General features: G+C 40.8%; 1 long non-coding RNA gene across 1 annotated transcript; it reads right to left on the bottom strand.

Moving 5' to 3' along the window:
* Positions 1 to 9097: 9097 nt before the first annotated feature.
* Positions 9098 to 10356, bottom strand: LOC135878247 (uncharacterized). Its single transcript, XR_010561388.1, has 2 exons — positions 10279 to 10356; positions 9098 to 9391 (listed from the first exon to the last, which is right to left on the bottom strand). It is a non-coding gene; the product is annotated as an uncharacterized LOC135878247 (long non-coding RNA).
* Positions 10357 to 10935: the final 579 nt, after the last annotated feature.

Raw genomic sequence — 10935 nt, 5'->3', positions numbered from 1 at the left:
CCAGATGTCCCGATTTTATAGGGACAGCCCCGATTTTGGGGTCTTTTTCTTATATAGGCTCCTATTACCCCCCCACACCCCCCATCCCGATTTTTCACACTTGCTGTCTGGTCACCCTAATCTTCCATGAAGCATCAACCACCCTTTAAAAACTTAAATTTACATAAAGAAATAAACTTAGAGCTAAAGGGACACGGTCAACTTGAAATCTAGTCATTTACAAAAAAGGAGTTGAAGTAGTTTCTTATATTACGCCTGCCCCTGAGTTTCACTGCCAATTTTTGTAATTTGGCAATATTTTCTGTTTTTTAAAAAAATCACTTCCCCATCCCTTTCCCTTACTTTGTGAGGACACCCACACCCACACACAAACAACAGAGGAAATTGACTACACAGGAGAATGTGAAATGATGGAGTTCAAAGTGCTGTCAAATCCACAGTCAATAAAGGGAAAAAGAGATTTTTTTCCCCTCCAATTTCTTTCAGCTCTAGTAAACTTTGGTGCCAATAGTAGGTAAAAAAGTAATGAAAAGTAGTTTTAAAAAGCAATTTTCACAAATATGTAATATAAAACATTATTTCATATTTGGTATTAGTTGCTTATAAAAGACTGTGTTTCCCTATTAAGCCCTTGGTTGCAGGACAGAGGAAAAAATACAAACACATAAGTATGTTATGCGGTTGCTCATCTCAATGAGAAAAACAGATTTAAAAATACCCTGATTTTTTAAAAAAGAAAATTTGCGTAGAGCCAATATTTCAGCCCAATGCCACTTGAAACAGTTCCCTAAAACACAGCTGATTGTGAAAATTACAACAAACCCTGATAAACAGGTGCTATTATCAGTTTTCAGTGATGTGTGTATGTCACTTGAATGTAGTGCTTGTAAAAGATGCCTGGTTGACATCCCTAGAAAATGAAATCCTCTATCCATAGTGTGATGATATATGCTTTATGGGAATATGACATAATTGGAGTATGTTTTATGCTACATGTGCCATGTAACTTATCTCTGTAAAGGTTATGGTCTACTGAATCTATTCATCCTATTTGTACACCTATATCATTTGTGTACTTGAAGTTATGAATATTAGTTGTATACTTGCTTGATTTGTAAGTAAGCTTTGTAAGGCATTTGGTCAGCTTCTTTAGAAAGGAATTTGCAAAGTTAAGTGCCCAATCAAGAAGCACTTAAAGAACAATGGATCTTGGAATGCTCCAATTCACATAAGAAATCTACTTGAGGACATTCAAGGTAGCATGTGAACCATGGCTGCTACCTGTAGTTCTGAATTATGCATGGACATGTGACTTTCCCATATGACTCCAAAACTCCATCTTGGAGCTAGACTTTGCATAGGAGTGAGAAGGGGGTCGCCACCCACAAGAGAAAGTCTATTTAAACCCCTGGGAGACCCCTCCATGTTGTCTTCAGCTGGCTAAAGAGAGAGCCTCTCCACCCCAAGGATACCTGAAAGGAACTGGAACAAAAGACAGTAACTACAGTGGGTGTGAGTGATTGCTGGACCCAGACTAGAAGGAGACTAGTTTGTAAAAGGAAGCTTACTGGGTGAGATTTTATTTGTATTCAGTTTCTTAGACATAGACTTGTGTGTTGTATTTTATTTTACTTGGTAATTCACTTTGTTCTGCCTGTTACTACTTGGAACCACTTAAATCCTACTTTCTGTATTTAATAAAATCACTCTTTACGTATTAATTAACCCAGTGTATGTATTAATACCTGGGGGGGCAAACAGCTGTGCATCTCTCTCTATCAGTGTTATAGAGGGCGAACCATTTATGAGTTTACCCTGTATAAGCTTTATATAGGGTAAAATGGATTTATTTGGGGTTTGAACCCCATTCGGAGTTGGACATCTGAGTGTTAAAGACAGGAACACTCACTTCTGTAAGTTGCTTTCAGTTAAGTCTGCAGCTTTGGGGCAAGTAATTCAGACCCTGGGTCTGTGTTGGAGCAGACGGGCATGTCTGGCTCAGCAAGACAGGGTGCTGGGGTCCCGAGCTGGCAGGGAAAGCAGGGGCAGAAGTAGTCTTGGCACATCAGTCTGGCAGTTCCCAAGGGGGTTTCTGTGATCCAACCCATCACACATAGAACAGCTACAACTTATGCTCTTCCAGCATGAGCTTCCTTACCCAGCTCTGCCATTGGATGTAGTTCAGTTTCCATACTCATTCACTCCTTGACCTCTCTGCGGAGGCTATCAACAAGATTACTAATTGATACCATTGTACTGGGGTTTATGATATGCACAGTCATCCAGGGACAACTGGACTGAGACCACCAGATTTCACAGAGGCTGCTGAACATCCATCAGACAGTAAAACTTAAATTCACTACGGTCCTAGGCTGGCTGCAAGTTGATGATTGGTGAAGGGTTCCAGATTTCATTACTTGAAATGGGTCCTTCTGGTTACACTATTCACATGTTACTATTCACTCGTTACATGTTACTTTAATTTCTCCAAGTTCCTTTATGCCACCCACGAGGGTGAATGTTTATTATTATTATTTGCATTGCCCCAACAGCGTGCTAAGTGATTTACAAAAAATAACATACAAAAGATTGCTGCCGTGAGAGCTTGCAAATCCAAATAGATGGTGTATGAATGAAGGGGCAGTGAAGATGAATATAAAGCAGGTCTGTAGATTGATAAGCATACATCTTTTTAGTGCCACAACTTTGTCTGGGTTAATTTTTATCTTCTTTTACTCTCTCAATACTACCTATTATTTTGTATACTTTGTCAGGTCTCCTTTCTAAACTATCATCTCAATCTTTTCAAGCTCTCTTCAGATGGAAGTTCTTTACAAGTCTAATATTTTTCGTTGTCTGTCTTTGAAACCCCACCCCCCCACACACTATTTTTGCAACACCTGTTCTGAGAGAGGTGACCATAACAAACCCAATAGCCTGTGTAATGGTGTATCACTAGTTTAGATAATAGTATTATAACATTGTCAGTATTTCCCATGCTATTTCTTATGCATTCCAACATTGTTTTCTACACCATGGCTATACAGTAGCAGGGCTTTTTATGAGCTATCCACATTAATGCCCTCTTTCCTGAGTGGTTACACTTAGTTTAGAACCCAGCACCACGTAGGAGTAGTTGGGTCCTCTGGGCCAACCAAGTTCAGAAGTGATGCACTAAGTGGTGTTAGTGTAACACCCGGACAGACTCCCTTAGATTCACTAGATGCACTTCCACCTCTTTTGTGCTAAGAGTCAGTATCGCCACATCACCATGTGGTGGGATTAAATCCCCTACTCCAAAAGGTTCATATCTTTCCACATTAGCACCCAGCCAGGAGGATACCAGAATAGTCCTTGATAGCTATTCTTAGTTAGTAGGTACCAGGCAATAAAGGACTTCTGCCCTCCAGGACCAAAACATTCATAGAATAGTGTGACATTACACTCCATATTTTTTATGGAAATATGCTTATGATATGGATATGGTATAACTGAGATATTTTATGCAAGATGGGTCTTGTAAGGTATCATCAGAAAGGTTATAATTTACTGAATGTGATTATCCAATTTACAGGCATGCATCATTTCTGTATCTAAAGTTAGGAATATGGACTATGTAACAATTACAACTGTGTGTGTATTTGGGAGACACCCACTAGACAACAGGCCATCAGCCTTGATGGGCCATTAGGAAGAAACAATAAGACTTCGAAGATACTAATCTCTCGCCTTTCTGAGAGGCATCCTGGGACATAGCTGTGACACTACTAAGTCAGGTGGTCCTGTCACCTGGTACTAAACACCATCTTGGACTTCTAGTAATTTTCCACTAAAAGGAGGGGGAGGTCAAGACTGGGAAACAAAAGATTCCCGCCTTATGTAAATCTTATTTAAGGCCAGGTAGTAAGGCAAACGGGACTCTTCTCCATTGCCTTCCTGCCCAAGAAGAAAGACTGCTGGAAGTACCTGAAGAGACAAAGGAATTGAGTGGCGGGAAAGGCAAGGGCTGTAAAAGAAATAACTGGAACTCTAAGCTACAGAAACTCTGCAACTTGCCTAAAACAACATTTAGGGTGAGAAATTACTTCTTGAAACCAGTCTCTTTAAGATCTTAAGCTTAGTATGTACGTTTTGTTTTATTGGCTTAGTTATCTGCTTTGTTCTGTTTGCTATCCCTTATAATCACTTAAAATCTGCCTTTTATTGTAAATAAACTTGTTTTGTTTAGTATTAAACCCAGTTTGTGCAATTTCTAACTGGGGGCAAGAAGTTGTGCATATCTTCCTCCACATTGAGGGAGGGGGTGAATTTATGAGCTTACATTGTATAGATTTCTCTACAGTGCAAGACAATATTATTTTGGGTGTACTTTCCAGAGGGGAGCTGTACTTGAGCACTGGGCAATTTCCTAGGTGAGTCTTCTCATAGAGAGCTGTTTGCAGACTCTGTGTGATTCTGGGGGTGGGGATATGTGTGCGCGTGCTGCAAGAGTGCCTAATTCAGCAAAACAGGGAGAGGGAGCCCAGGCTAGTGGAGCAGGCAGGCTCAGTGAAATCCCAGTGCATCAGGTGGCATCCCAGAACCCATCACAAATAGTCTATTACAATTTTTTTTTTAATCTAGAAGTTATTAAACTGTCTTCCTTCTCTTTCAGCTTGAGCTCATTAAATATTCTGCCTCAGTAAGATGATGACACACCTCCCTCTTCCCTCCTGCCCCTAACCAAAATACAAATCCTGATAGAGCCCAAAGCCACATTCCTGTTCTGTCCCCTTTGCTATCTGAGTAACATTGCAGGATCTAGTCCCCAATACTGATAGCAAGTACTGCTTCTATAGGTCCCTTTAACGCTTTGGGAAGGGGAAAGTACTATCTCATGGTAGGCTTTAGGCAGCCTTTTCTTAAGCTTAAAAATATCATGCCATGGCCATTTTAAATGGTTTTCTAACTCATTCCTGACTAAGACTGTTACACTCCTGCAGAGATAGATACCAGGTATGGAAGCCTCACATACCACTCCTTGAATGCCTTTGCAGTTTAGTTAACCTAAATCAGAACTTTAGTTACGTAATCATAAATACATCACATCACCTTTCATACTAGCTAAAATTAGATATTAACAGCAAGCTCCCATTAACCCTGTTAACTTTAGTGGGGCTACAGATTCAAATAAAAGAGGTAAGTGTCAAACTGACATTTGCACTGTATCCGTGTGTGTTAAGAGGTTGAGTTTTCTCTAGACTGTAGGTGAAATCCTAATTAGAAATTCGACAGCATGTACTGTCTACAATCTACTCTAATTTAAATGTGATTAAGGAAAAGGATACAATAATCCACTTCAAACTCCAAGTGATAACATTCAGAGCACAGTAACAGCTACTTCTGTAAGGATACTGCATGTGGTACAGCTAGCGAGACTCTTTTATTGAGTGTTACTATACCCAGCTTGCCTATTTATCAATATCTACACCTTTTATTTCTCATTAAGATTAAACTGCTTAAATCATAAAACTGGATTTAAGGTGTAATACAGGATTCGGCCGTAGCTGGCTAGCTGCAAAGTGCTAACTTTTGATATTAATGGGACACACAGGAAGTATATATAACCCACTGTCACGTTAAATTTGTAATCCACCTATACAGACCGCTATAGTACTTATATGGCTTCATTACTGTAGTATCGGAGTGCTCACAATCTTTAACTTATTTATCCTCAAACGCCTGTGAGGGAGGAAAGTACTATTATCCTCCTTTTACAAATCAGGAACTGAGGCACACAGAGGCTAAGTGACTTGCCTAAGATGACACAGGAAGTCTGTGGCAGAGCACAGAAATGAACCCAGGCTAGTGTCCTAACAACTCCACAAACTGTGAACAATCAAACAGCACTAGTTAAACAGACACACGATGCAGCACCTGGGGTAAAGAGCCTAGGAGTCAGAAGACAGGGTCTGGTCACAGCTTTGTCACTGGGCTACTGTGTGGCACTGGTCAGATCACTTCACATCTGTGTTTCAGTTTTCTAATATAAACTTGGCTTACTTTTGTAAAGTGCTTTGAGTTCTAAGGTTAGAAAGCATTATATAAGTGCTAGTTGTTAAGTGAGCCTAATATTAAACTCCAGTTAATTCCTTTTAAAACATAAATGAGATTTTTGTGTCTAACTTTTAGCTATTAACTTCTGAAATGTAAAATAATAAAATAAAAACTCTTCTATATTAATCAAAATATACAAGGTAAAGTTTTTTATATAACTTTCCAGCTATCTGAAAAGTGGCTTCATGATAAACGTCAAGTCCCATGCATAGCACAGAAGAGCTAGAACAAACCACGAAGGAGGCACCTACTCCGTCAGACATTCTGCCACTACCCTAAATTGCAAGAATAGCAGTGAGATACAAAAATATCCTTGACTTTAGGAATGCAAATACTAGTATCGTGAGAAATCTACCTTCAAATTATACTTATGACACTTCATAATTATGGGTTGCATTGGTACTATTTATTCTTTTCCTTTGAGCTTTTCACTGTAGGGAGTAAAGAGAAAACTGTTTTTCAGACAATCATTGAAATTAGGAATAAAAAAAAAAAAATTCAGATCACTCAGTACATCTCCCTCCCATTTCCTACAATATATTTTCTCATGTTTTCTCCAATCCAGTTTTATATGTTATAAGCCAGGGTGCTTCTATCACTTGCTTTTGAGAGACCATTCTACAAACTAATGCACCTCACTAAAAACTAATGCAGTTTTTCCTGATATTTAATCTAAATTTTTCCTCCAGCCACCAAATCATTTTTATTGCTTTTCTCTGAACTCTCGCTAGTTTGCCAATATCTTTCTACTGGGAACTGAATGCATTATTCCAGGCACAGTCAAACCAAACAAAGATCATACCTCTACCTATAGGAGGCCCAAATTATGTTAACCTTTTTCAAGCCACCTTACATTACAAGCTTATGTTTAAATCACTGATCATTAACAGGCCTCTATTTTCCAGGTTTTCAATTCCCACTAGATCTGTGTTTTATTTTTCTTCAGACGTGTTAGTTTACATTTTCCCCCCAAATGACTTGTTTTATTTTCTTGACACACCTTATGTCACTTGAGCTATTGCTAATTATTAAGGCAATGGTGAAGACAACTATATATGCTTTTAGTATGAGCAATTGGTGTAATTTCTCCTAAGAATGTACTAGACGCAGTATATATTTCTTATAGAAACCCGGCTTAGGACTGCTTTTTAGGGAAGGGTTCTTGCTGTGTTCTTAAAAGTTTAAAGTTGAAAAAAAACCCACATTAAGCTGTTTTAGGAATATACATATTATGAAATTAGGTTGACAAATGACTAATTTTTGTTTGATCTTATAAAATGTGTGCATAAACACTGCAAGGAGAGGGAGCGGGGGGGGAGAAGGTGTAAAGGACAAGATAGTTACCCTTAACAGAAAAGCTCTCACTACCTAGAACCTCCCTGACTGAAGGAAATTCAAATGCTAATTGTGTCAAGATCCAGTTGCTCAAAAGACTGATCTAAAGTAGAATCCGTTGTACGCTCAAAATACAGGTGAATGATTTTGATTTTATGTTTCAGAATTTTTAATACAGAACTAATTGCAAATTAACTGCAAATCCATTGCTCAGGAATATTTTTTGCCATTCAGATGCAAAGTTTTTTTTTTTTAAATAACAGTGAATAAAAGGGACCAATGTTATAAAATACACAGGATGCACTGCTGAAGACTATATTTTAAAGTACTTTTTTAAAATGTCAATATAGGCTTTATTCCTCTCCTCTAACCAATAACTTATTTCAAACTCTTAAAAAATATTTGAGGATTGTACATAATGTAAACAGGCACTGCCGATTTAAGTAGATACAAGAGTTTTCCGAAATAAAATTAAAGTAGCCTTTTGTATGATGGCATAGTGGACATTAAAGATACGTCACCCCTGCTGCTTAACTCCTACAGTAGTGTGTTTTACTGCTTTCTTAAATAAAAAAATACTTCTGAACACTGCTTTGCTGTTACAGTAGTTGACATACCCACTAAGTTATAGACTTGTATGATAAATCTCTTTTGGACAATGTCTGATTCTAACAAATAAAGTTTTCTGCTAAGCATGTTTTATTCAGGCTAGCGTTGAGGCATTTGCTTTAGGTTTTAAAATAACATCTGATTGAATTTATAGGGTATTTGAAAAAATTGATATTGTAGTTACTGTTTAAGAGGACAACTAGTGACAAGAAAATGAATCACAGCTGTTTAATCAAGATTTACTTCATTTTTTATGGAAAAATAAAGTTTAGTCTGTGTAACAACTGTAATGAAACCACTGCCATCAAACTGAAAAATGGACTATAAACTTAAACTGAAGTTGTGCAGCTGACAGAGGTTACATCCTCAGAGTAAGGCATCTGTAAGGCATCAGAGTAAGGTCAGTCCTGGAGGCTGCTGAGCACTGTCCCTGATCCACCAACACACAAACTCAAGCTTAACTTTAAGCATGACAGTGGCCCTACTGAAGTCAAGTGCTTAAGTGTTTTGATGGATTGGGGGCAGAGAGCTCAGCACCTTGCTAGCTCCAGTCCTTAATGTGCTACCAAAAAAACTAATGTTAGTCCTCCGGATACAAAATGAAGTCTTCTAGCAAGTTTGCCTTTATAAGAACGTCTTTCAGTTGCTTACAAAGGTTATCCCAGGGAGAGTAGAGTTAGTAAGATTATTTAACTATATGATCATATCGATGCCACAGAACTAGAAGAAAATGGAATTTATCAAAGGTGGTGTACAATGAAGTCACCTTATTAAATCCCCATTCCTGCAATTAGATTTGCTAGCGTGGATCCCTGCCCCCTTGCAGAGCCCCACTGATGAAGATAGGACTCTGCACAAGGGGCCTCTCTAGTGCATTATGATTGCATAGTAAGGGGCAAAGAAGTAAAAGTACCTCAATTAGCACAATATTTAAAAAAATAATTTCTTACTGTACATAAATAATCCTAACTATATGTCATGTAAAATATGTTATGAAAACCTGATATATTGGTAACAAAATCAGAAATAATATTGGAGTAGGAAACTAAACAATGTAGATGATTTAAATGAACTTTTATTTCATGACACTTCAAAAGCAAAATGTAAAAACAACATAAGAAAATGTCTTTCAAATAAATGACAGAACACAATGAATGAAGGATACTGTAATTTGATCTCCCTTTACATAACTCAGACAAAATTTACTACACACATTAAGAAATAAAACTCAAATGAAACTTGAGAGTTTTGATTAAAAGGTTTTTGGGAAAGAAGAAATGTAAATCATGTCAGAGATGGGAACAATGAGCTACTACTCCGCCTTTGAAATTCCACGGTATACAAAGGATCTCTGAAATGAGAACAAGAACAGGTGAGATGGAAAAACATTTGGGTGAATTATAGAATACTTTTCATTCCAAAAGCCACCAACACATTTTATACAAGCATTGCACAAACACCACCATCGAAATGAAAGCTGTAACCTTGGGGGAGCAGAGCTGCAGCCAGCCAGACACTATACAATACTAGGGGGGAATTTTTGGCCAGGCAAACATATTCTTACAAAACAGTTCAATGAAATGATCATTTCAACTTGAAAATCTGAAGATCCCATAGTACTTTACACCCATAAGTGAGAAACGCAAAGTATTAAAATGACTCTATGCCTACCTACAGTAGTATTTTAAACTTAGTACCTAAGCTTCTATTACTACCAGCTAATGCAAAATGCAGGATGAGAATCTTGGAATTATAAACACCATCCACAGAAATGCACAAAGCGCCTTGGGACCGGCTTTTTGCCATGTTTGTGCAGCACCTAGCACAACAGGGCCTTGGTCCAAGATTAGGGCTCCTAAGCGGTAGGTAACACAAATAATAAAATGCTGCCAATTGTGGCTGGGGCCGAGATCAGGCTAGTCCCAGGGTTTCCCTATGGTCGGATTCTAGCAGGGGGGCTTCTTGCTGGGCTCAGACACAGTAAGCAGCAGACACCTGCTCCATCCCCTCTGCACACAGGGACCCAGAGCTAGAGCGGGCCGCCCACCCCCTGCACCCAAGAGCGACACAGAGCGAGGGGCCCTCAGCGAGGAAGGGGGTGCACAGACGGGGGACGGGACGGAGACCAGCCCCAGGCGTGAGGGTGGCAGTTCAGCAGCCGAAGCCCCTGATAGGGATGTGAATGGTCGCCAGGTCCCTGGAGGGGGCGAGGGGCCAGGCCCCGGGGAGGCCTCTTACCCTGGGGCGGGGCAGGCGGCGCGCTGCCGGGCTCCTGCCTCCCGCCCCGGGACAGGAAGGTCCTAGGCAGGAGCAGGGAGACGCACAGCACCAGGCAGGAGACCATCGCCACCTTCCGGACGGTCGGATACGCCATGGCCGCCCCCAACGGCCGCACGCGCCAGAGGCAGCCCGTCCTCCCCCCAACCGACCGGAAACCGCGGAGCGCAATGGGAACCGACAGCCGGCTCCAAGGGTAACATCCGGGCTGTGGCCCCTGACGTACTTCCGGCACGTGCTGCCTGAGGAAGGTGCAAGCTCAGACTCCGCCTTCCTCGCAATCGGCTGATCATCGAGCGCGTCCGAGCGGTGGGAGCATGCGCACTAGCGACTGCTGGGCTGGTGCCGTCCGCTGCCCTGACTGGTTCGGGTCAGCCTCTGCTGCTTCCCGTCCCCGAGCAGAGCCACGCATCGCCAGCGCGCCCCTGCACCGACCGTGCGAGCCGGAGCCCGCCGAGGGGGAGGCAGGGGGCTCAGCTCGGCCCAGCCTGGGGGAGGTGGAGTTTCCAGTTTCTTCGGAAGGGTCTTCTCCCGTTAGCTGGACAGCATCTCCCTAGAGACCAGGCCACCGCGTGCTTCCCATCTACCCACAGCCTCGCCGCCCATTAAAAACTGATC

This window comes from Emys orbicularis, chromosome 4, assembly GCF_028017835.1.
Source record: "Emys orbicularis isolate rEmyOrb1 chromosome 4, rEmyOrb1.hap1, whole genome shotgun sequence".
Lineage (NCBI taxonomy): Eukaryota > Metazoa > Chordata > Testudines > Emydidae > Emys > Emys orbicularis.
This window is presented reverse-complemented; position numbering and strand designations above follow the sequence as displayed.